The sequence below is a fragment of the Coenobita brevimanus genome, chromosome 46 (genome assembly GCF_032717465.1).
Source record: "Coenobita brevimanus isolate Jiangsu-jjx chromosome 46, ASM3271746v2, whole genome shotgun sequence".
Taxonomy (NCBI): Eukaryota; Metazoa; Arthropoda; class Malacostraca; order Decapoda; family Coenobitidae; genus Coenobita; species Coenobita brevimanus.
Genome location: NC_136999.1, coordinates 29987431 through 29995947, shown reverse-complemented (window position 1 = coordinate 29995947; position 8517 = coordinate 29987431). Strand labels below are relative to the sequence as shown.

General features: G+C 48.1%; 1 pseudogene; it reads right to left on the bottom strand.

Annotated features, from left to right (window-relative positions):
• Window positions 1-2436: 2436 nt before the first annotated feature.
• On the bottom strand, window positions 2437-4920 carry LOC145398682 (uncharacterized; annotated as a pseudogene).
• Between the last annotated feature and the right edge of the window lie 3597 nt (window positions 4921-8517).

Sequence of the window (8517 nt, the reverse complement as noted above, 5' to 3'; positions counted from 1 at the left end):
CTATTCCACACGAGGAGATAACACTAGGGGGGGGACACTGGGGGCGAGGGAGAGGGGGGGGTCCACTGGGGTAGGGGCTTCACAGACACTAGGGGACAAACAACCTCAGAGTCTTTTACTCAAAGAACAGGTGGAGAGGAGTGCTTGGGTCATGGGCAGCAGGAGGCCCTCCACCAGGAACCACAGGTGGTGGCTGGGTGTTGGGGGTGGGCCGTCTGGAGTGTATTCCAGGTGTAGGTCACCTGTGGGGGCGCCACGAGTCCCGTAGGAGTTGGTGGATGGCGTGGTAGGTGGCCCTCTTTCTGTAGAGACCCTGGGTAATGTGGGGCTCTCTGGGCTAGGGCCGAAGAGGTCCAGGAGGCACGCCGCATGGCGCTGGTCCTTAGTAGCTGTCAGGGTCCTGGAGGCAGACCTGGGGAGGCCCAGGTCGAGGGTCGGCTGCGGCAAGGGTGGCGCCCTGGCTTGGATGTGGTCTCATCCGGCAGGGGCGGCTGTCAGGGGAGAACTGTGGCGGCTTGCGCTGAGGGAGTTCTGGTAGCTACAGCAGGCGTCAGGGGTGGCCCGTTGACTCTGGAGGCTGCGGCCTCGTCTGCGGGAAGAGGCCGTCAGGGATGGACTGAGGCCTCTCGCTCCGGCGGAGTCCAACAGCACCTGGGGAGGACAGGGCTGCAGGGACAGGACACTTGGTCTCGGGGATGTCTCGCCTGGTCTGGTCCCTGGCAGGGCACCTGCAGGGGAGCAGATCCCACCCTCTCAGGGAAAAAGACGGGGAGAGGGGCACCTTGCTCTGCCACAGGAGGAGCAGGTGGAACAAGAGGCACTACCCTTTGTAGGAGCTACGGGACTCATGGAGGGAGAGCGGCCAAGGGCCACAGACCCTGCCGACGGGAAGTAGGTGCCTGGTGGAAACTCCCGCCAATAGCCACAGCTCTGGTGGAGTCTGTTTTTCCACCGTCGGGACTGGGAGGCCTGTTCCGGGACATCAGGAGGGGGAGGCCTGGTGGGCACTCCTGGACCAAGCTGCAGCTCTGGTGGAGTCTGTCCTTCGTCCATCGGGGTTGGGGCAGTCTTGGGGAACGACCGGTGGCCTGTCCTGAGTGGTATCTTCAACAGAGTCTACCCCGGGGCCCGCCTCCCTCCTGAGGAGCACCGGCGAAGGTTGTCTGATAGATGTGCCGGCTTCCAAAGGCGGGTGGCAGAGGTTGGAGAACCGGTGGTCACTCCACCCACAGTATACCCTGTGGGTTCTACCGTGCTGCTGCTCCCTTTGGAGTGTAACAAACCTCCAATGCTGGGAACGCTGCTACTAAAAAGTAGCGGAGGTCCCATTCCCGTTACTAGTTCGAGAAAGTAGCAGCATTACTGGTTTAGCTACTTCATACGAAATGTAGCGGCGCTCCCACTCCCGCTACTTTGGATAAGAAAAAGGTACATGAAGGAAAGATTATAAAAAATCTGTGATGTAGCAATACACTATACACTGTTTTGATAATATTAGTCAGTCTGAGTGGTTATGTTGTGTTCCAGTAATGTCAGGATATACTTATACTGAAAATGAAAAAAAAAAATCATATACATGTCTGTCACTATAATGAAGCTTAGAGAAGAAGGTACAGGGAAAAGCTATTTACTGTATAATGTAACAAATGTTCTTTTACACTGTTACCTAGTATACCTACTGAAAGTAACATACTTAAATTATTAAAAGGCAAAAAAATGTGGCCTACCATTGATACATATTATATAGATTTATTACATTTTCAATGATATTTATTTAAGATATGTACGAAAATGAAAGTAAAAATGAACTGGGGTTTCTTTTAAAGGCTACTTATACAATAGCAATGTTTTTTCCATTACTGTAAACTGAAAGAAACATACTGTTACGAAATAATAACGTAGTGAGTAAGAATTAGTCTGAAAGAGAGAGTGAGGGAGAGAGTGGGAGTTAGAGACGGGGAGAGTTAGAGGTGTGTGTGTGTGTGTGTGTGTGTGTGTGTGTGTGTGTGTGTGTGTGTGTGTGTGTGTGTGTGTGTGTGCGTAATTCACCGGGTCGGTCAGGATCACTTGATGGTCGTGATCGTCAGTTTTTACCCTCCTGGAAGGAGCTGAGAGCTCATATAGTCCGATCCAAGGACAAGGCTGTGACCTTCACACATGCACACACCCGTCCCCTTGCTCAAGGGGGACAGTAACCACCCACTTCGTCAGTGTAACTTTTCGCAACCTGAGCAAGGCACGAACTCCCATCCACCAGTTGGCAAGCGAGAGCATTACCACTGCACCAGCGAGCTGTGTGTGTGTAATAATAATAATAATAATAATAATAATAATAATAATAATACAGTAATAATAATAATTGGTTTATTCGGTTAGCGGTGATACACTGACAATGTACAGGGGGTTCACTTAACATAGTTTATGCTAAATCTAGGACTAGACTGAGTTAATAATGTGCACAATGGATGGAATGGTGCTGTTCTTGTACCGGTCAGTCCTCGGCACTCTGATCGGCACAAGCTTGTTGATGTGCCTTGTAGCGCAGCGTGGTCGGGAAGCGTCAGGTGGGAGGAAGTGTCGGTGACGAGGGTGACATAATAGCCCCCTCCCAAACTTCCCCAGTGCCTCCCGATGCCTCTCGGAAAGCCTTGGCAGACTCAGGGTAGTCAGGGCATTGTTGTAGCCATCGTAGGCAGGGCCCAGGATGATCTTGCATGCCCTTTTCTGTGTCCTCTCCAGCTGCTATTGTTGTGTGAGGGTGAGCGAGGAGGACCACGCTGGGGAGGCGGGCATGAGGGTAGGGAGTATGAAGGCAGTATAAACTCCACATAGCTCCTTCGCTGGCGTTCCCAGTGACTTGAGTCTAAGCAGCATGTACAGTTTATATGAGGCTGTCCTCACTATGTTGATGACGTGTTGCTTCCAGCTCAGCCAGTCATCCACCGTTATACCGAGCAGTCTAGTGGACTGGACCAATTGGAGGGGATGGGTGCCCACTGACAACTGGGGACGAGCCACGGCCTGTGAGGAGGTACAGAAGTGCATCACCACGGTCTTGGTGTTGTTGATTGTCACTTTGTTCTCCTCAGTCCACTTCTTGAATCTGTCCAGGGTGGACTGGAGTGGCGAGTAGTCTGGCTGCCTGGTGTTGATGGGAATGCCAACGGTACTGTCATCAACATACTTCCACCGATGCGAGGTGTCTGTGAAGGCATCGTTGATGAGGATGAGGAAGCACAGTGGACCCATCTTGGTACCCTGGGGAACCCCACAGGTCAGGGGGAGGAGGGAGGAGATCGACCTCTGATACCTGATGGCCTGATGTCGCCCGGTGAGAAAGCCAGCCAGCCATGCTGTCAGCTGTGGATGGAGTCCCAGTCGTATGGCCTTGTTGATGACAACAGTGTGGTCAACAAGGTCAAATGCCTTTCTAAAGTCCACAAAAGCGACAGCCAGAGAGGTGTTGCGTTTGTCCAGGTGGCTGTGTAGGAAGTCAAGAAAACTGACAAGGCAATGAGTAGTGGAGGAGGACTTCATGTTACCAAATTGTTGTATATCTATTGAGTTTTTAATTTTATCATATGCCAAGTCGAAAACAAAATCCTCACAAATAAGGCTCGGGATAGGGGTAATGGCAATTGTTCTGAGGTCACTCAGTGACTGTGGGCTATGGATTTTGGGGATGGGTGTTATGTAGGAAATTTTCCAGTCACTGGGGCAGGAGTTTTGAGATAATGAGGCATTAATTATGGAGGACAGTGGGAGAGCAAGTTCTGGGGAAAATTCTTTGTAAATTTTGATTGGCAGGTCAGAAGGTGTAGTAGATCTGTTATGCCTCAGTTTCTTCAATTTTGTAGCTACGTTGGCCACCTGGACAGAGGGGGATGGTGAGGGGGAAGGGAGGTAGGCAGGTAGCAGAGAAGGGTCGAGAAGGGGCAGACTCTGACAGATAGAGGCAAAATGACTGTTAATCTCTCGAGCTGCTAGGTCAGGTGATAAGTCAGAGGTACAGGGAGGAATAGAAGTTTGCTTTTGTAAGCCACAAAGAGCTTTGACTTTACTGAACCACTGACTGCTGTCTTGCTGCTTGAGATGATGTAGTTTGTTTGGGTAGTAGGATGACTTGGCTGCCCTGATCTCCCTGATGACCCTGTTCCTCAGGGACCTGAGCAGGATGCGGTCGGTGTAATAAGTCCTGTTGCGTTGTTTGATGAGTCGCTTGAGGTGTGGTGTCATCCATGGGGCATCTGATGTATCCACAGAGAAATCTTTGACAGGGAAGAAGTGGTGAAAGGCTTCAGTCGTGGTTGTGGTGTTCCACTTGGTATCTACATCCTCAGCGTCCAAAACTTCCCTCCACTAGTGTTGAATTACCCACCTTCCAAACTCCCTCATGGCAGAGTCTGGCATAGGGCAGTGGTATCGGGTGACCCTTTGCCTTGGCATGGAGGTGTTAGGTGCTGGCGTCCATAGAATGGTGATATGGGTGCTCCGGCCGAGAGAGGGGAGAGATCGGGGAGGGGAGTACTGCTGGGCCATATCAGTGATGATAAGGTCGAGGGTTGTTTGCTCGTGGGTGAGGAAATTCACGACCTGAGTAAGATTTAGGTGGTGTAAAATTTCACTGATGTCCAGGCGATTGAAGTCCCCACATACAACCAACTTTGCAGCAGGAAATCTCACTCGTAGGGCATCGGCAGTCTCAATGATGTGATTGGTGAGGAGGTGGGCGGTGGGGGCACGTGGAGGGTGATACACCACACACACGATGACAGATGCAGTGTGACGGGGGCAGAGATGGGGGTTTAGCCTAACCCACAAGGCCTCAACTCCCTCGGGAATCTCAACACTGAGGTGTGAGGGATTCAGGTCAGCTTGACAGAACAATGCTACCCCTCCACCCCTGCGATTAACCCTGAGATGGTGTTTGTGTGTGTGTGTGTGTGTGTGTGTGTGTGTGTGTGTGTGTGTTAATATTACTTACATCTACCTGACATCCTTTTTTATCTTTACTTAATTTAAATGATCGATAATTAACTAGCAAATTCCTGTCTAATTATTGCACATTACTAATAAATAATAATTTATAAATTACTGATGTAATGTAGAACAAACATCATTAAGTGACAGAACTGACGAAAGTATTATTTATCGTCATTAATAAATACAACCAAACCGTAGGCATATCTGTATGTACTCACCGACTCCGGACCTGTATTCATCGCGTGAGTAGCGAGGAGCGTGGTAATGAGTGAGTACACCCAAAGAGTAGTGGCGCTCTAAGTTCCGCTACTGGCTAAAAAAAGTAATGGCATTACCACCATTGCTATTAAAATAGTAGCAGCGATATGTAGCGCAGCTACTAATAGCAACGTTATTCCCAGCTTTGCAAACCTCGAGGCTCCTCCTGAGTCCTCTTTCCTGGTGGAGGCCAATCCGGTGGACACGGTGTCCGAGTGTTTGTTTGGGACCTTGCTACTGCAAGTCCCACCCCGATTCTGGTGAGTGTTCCCTCCGCAGGAGTGTAATGTACTTTCACTGCACACTGCCTGGTGGTCTGGTTGCGGGGAAGAGGAGCGTTGGGTCACGAGGGAGATATGTCGTTTATGCTTGGAAGGCTCCGCATGTAAAAAAAGCCTCCCCGTCATCTCCTTGTGGGGTGGGGGTCACCTCCTTGTTCCCTCCTCCTAGGGTGGTGGTGTCTGGCTCGCTCTACCGAGCAAGTATTTCAGACTTTTTAAAAACGGGTGTATTTTCTAATATTTCAATGTATTCATTCAGATAAACATAGCATTTTCTATTAGGTATAAATATTAAAATTTAATGTCATTTTTCATAAACATCACGAATTTCTGCGACAATGTGTCATGGAAATTTACTAATTAACCCGAGTTTCAAGAGATAATATGAACATGCACAGTATACAGTATATATATCAAAGCACGTCTTTTCACGAAACAACTACATCATTTCTGTATCTTTATGTTATGTCTTCTCACCCAGATGTATCCAGTGTAGTTTGTTACGGGCATATTAATTTTTATGACAGTAAAAAGTTATACATGGAGAGTAATGAGGAGGATGGATGGTGAACTTGTTGAACGAAAGGCAATGATAGACTACGTGTGTGTGGATGAGCGAATGAGAATACAAGTGTTGGATGCAAGAGTGTGGAGAGGGTGGGGGAATGGAGTCTCGGACCATCACTTAATGATGGCCAAGGTAAAGCTGCAAAGAAAATGGTTGAAGAGGCGAAGGGGAAGACAGGAGGAAACAGCTCCTGTGAGAAAAGTGGAGAATTTGCAAGATGTGACAAAATGACGGAGTATAAGGGCATAGTGGAAGAAAGATTGGGAAGGTATGAGCTAGAGCAGATGGAAGGGATGGAAGACGTATGCAAGATATTCACGGAAGATAGGGGCAGCGTGTGAGGTGGTTTGTGGAGTGAGGAGTAGATGCAGGGGTCTGCAAGGGACAGCATGGTGGAACGATGAGGTGAAAAGAGCTGTGGAACAAAAGAAGAGGGCATATAGTGAATGGTTAGGGAGTAGAGGTAGGGGAGAAGATGTGAGAGAGAAGAGAGAGGTATATGTGTGCAGGAGAAATAAGGTGAAGAGACTGGTGAAGGAGAGTAAGAAGAAAGTAGATGAAGAGTTTGGGAGGAATCTGAGTGTGAAATGGAGGGAGAGTAAAAAATTGTTTTGGAAGGAGGTAAAGAAAGTAAGGCAGTGTGAAAGAGGAAATAGTAGGGGAGTGAAAGATAAGAATGATTGATTGCTGGTGGAGAAGAGAGAGAAATTGAGGAGATGGCAGGAGCACTTTGAGTATTTGTTGAATGTAGAGAGTGAGAGCAGTGCGAGTATAAGTGGTTGGGGAATGGCTGGGAGAAGAAGAGATGAGAGGAGGGAGGAAGAGATCAGTAGGGCGGAAGTAGTGGAAGCAATGAAGAAGATCATGATGGGAAAGGCCCCAGGAATTGATGGGGTGTGTGGTGAAATGCTGAGGTATCGGGGTGAGATTGTTGTGAAGTGGATATGGAAGTTGTGTAGATTGGCTTGGGAAGAGGGAAGGGTTCCAGAGAACTGAATATCAGGTATAATTGTTCCTTTATACAAAGGAAAAGGGGAGAGAGAAGTATGTGGTAACCATAGGAGTATTTGCCTTCTTAGTGTGACTGGAAAAATATATGACAGAATACTCATTAATAGGGTTAGGCATATGACAGAGGAGCTAGTTGGAGAAGAACAAGGGGGATTTAGGAAGGGAAAAGGGTGTGTAGATCAGATATTTGTTCTAAGATGTTTGGTGGAGAAGTATCTAGAGAAGGGAAAGAAAGTGTATGCTGCTTTCATGGACTTGGAGAAAGCTTATGTCAGCATAGATAGGCAAGGTATAGTATGTGGTAGGTATTAAGAATATATGGAGTGGAGGGGAAATTGTTGAGTATGGACAAAGGAGCTAGGGCTACAGTGCGAGTGGATGGTGAGCTGAGTGAGTTCTTTGATCTCAATGTGGGACTGAAACAGGGTTATGTGATGTCTCCATGGCTGTTTAATATATACATGGATGGGGTTGTAACTCTTTTACAACCCCATCCATGTATATATTAAACAGCCAAGGTAGGGCAGTGGATGTGGGGGTGGCTCTAATGAATGAGGGCGAGATTTGGAAGATTCCTTTGTTGCTGATTGCTGATGATACAGTATTGAGTGAAGATGAATGGGAGTTGCAAGGTTTGGTGAATGAGTTTGGGACAGTGTGTAGGAAGAGGAATCTGAAAGTTAATGTAAACAAAAGTAAAGTTATGGTGTTTGAGAGGAATGAAGTCACAGAATGTACAGTGAGGTTGGATGGTGAGGATATGGAGAATGTGAGTGCATTCAAGTACTTGGGTAGTGTGATGAGTAAAGATGGAACTTTGGGGGATGAAGTGCGTGAAAGAGCACAGCAGGGAAGGAAGGTTGTTGGTTCACTGAAAGCAGTGATGAGAAATAGGGAGGTGAGTATGGAAGTTAAGAAGTCACTGCATGATAGTACTGTGATCCCTACCCTGACGTATGGAAGCGAGGCGTGGACCTTGCAGAAGGGGAACAAGTAAAGAGTGAGAGCAGTGGAAATGAGTTACTTGAAAGGAGCATGTGGAGTGACATGGAGGGACAGGTTGACGTATGAAGAAGTGAAGGAACGTTGTGGGGTGGATGTGGATGTGGTTGAAAATATTAGAAGAAGTACTCTGAGGTGGTTTGGACATGTGGAGAGAATGGAGAATGAAAGACTGACTAAGAGGGTGTATGTAGGTGAGGTGGAGGGAGGAAGAGGGAGGGGTAGACCGAGGATGAGGTGAAGGGATGGAGTTGAGAGGTATATTAGGGAGGGAGTGTGTGAGTTGGGGGGAGGGTAGTCAAATGGTGGGTTACAGAGCGATTTGGGGGCATTTTGTCTGCGACCACCCTTTGCGGGATTAGAGCGTCGGGCTATAGATAGATAGACAGAAAAAGTTACGAACCGTCTATGTTT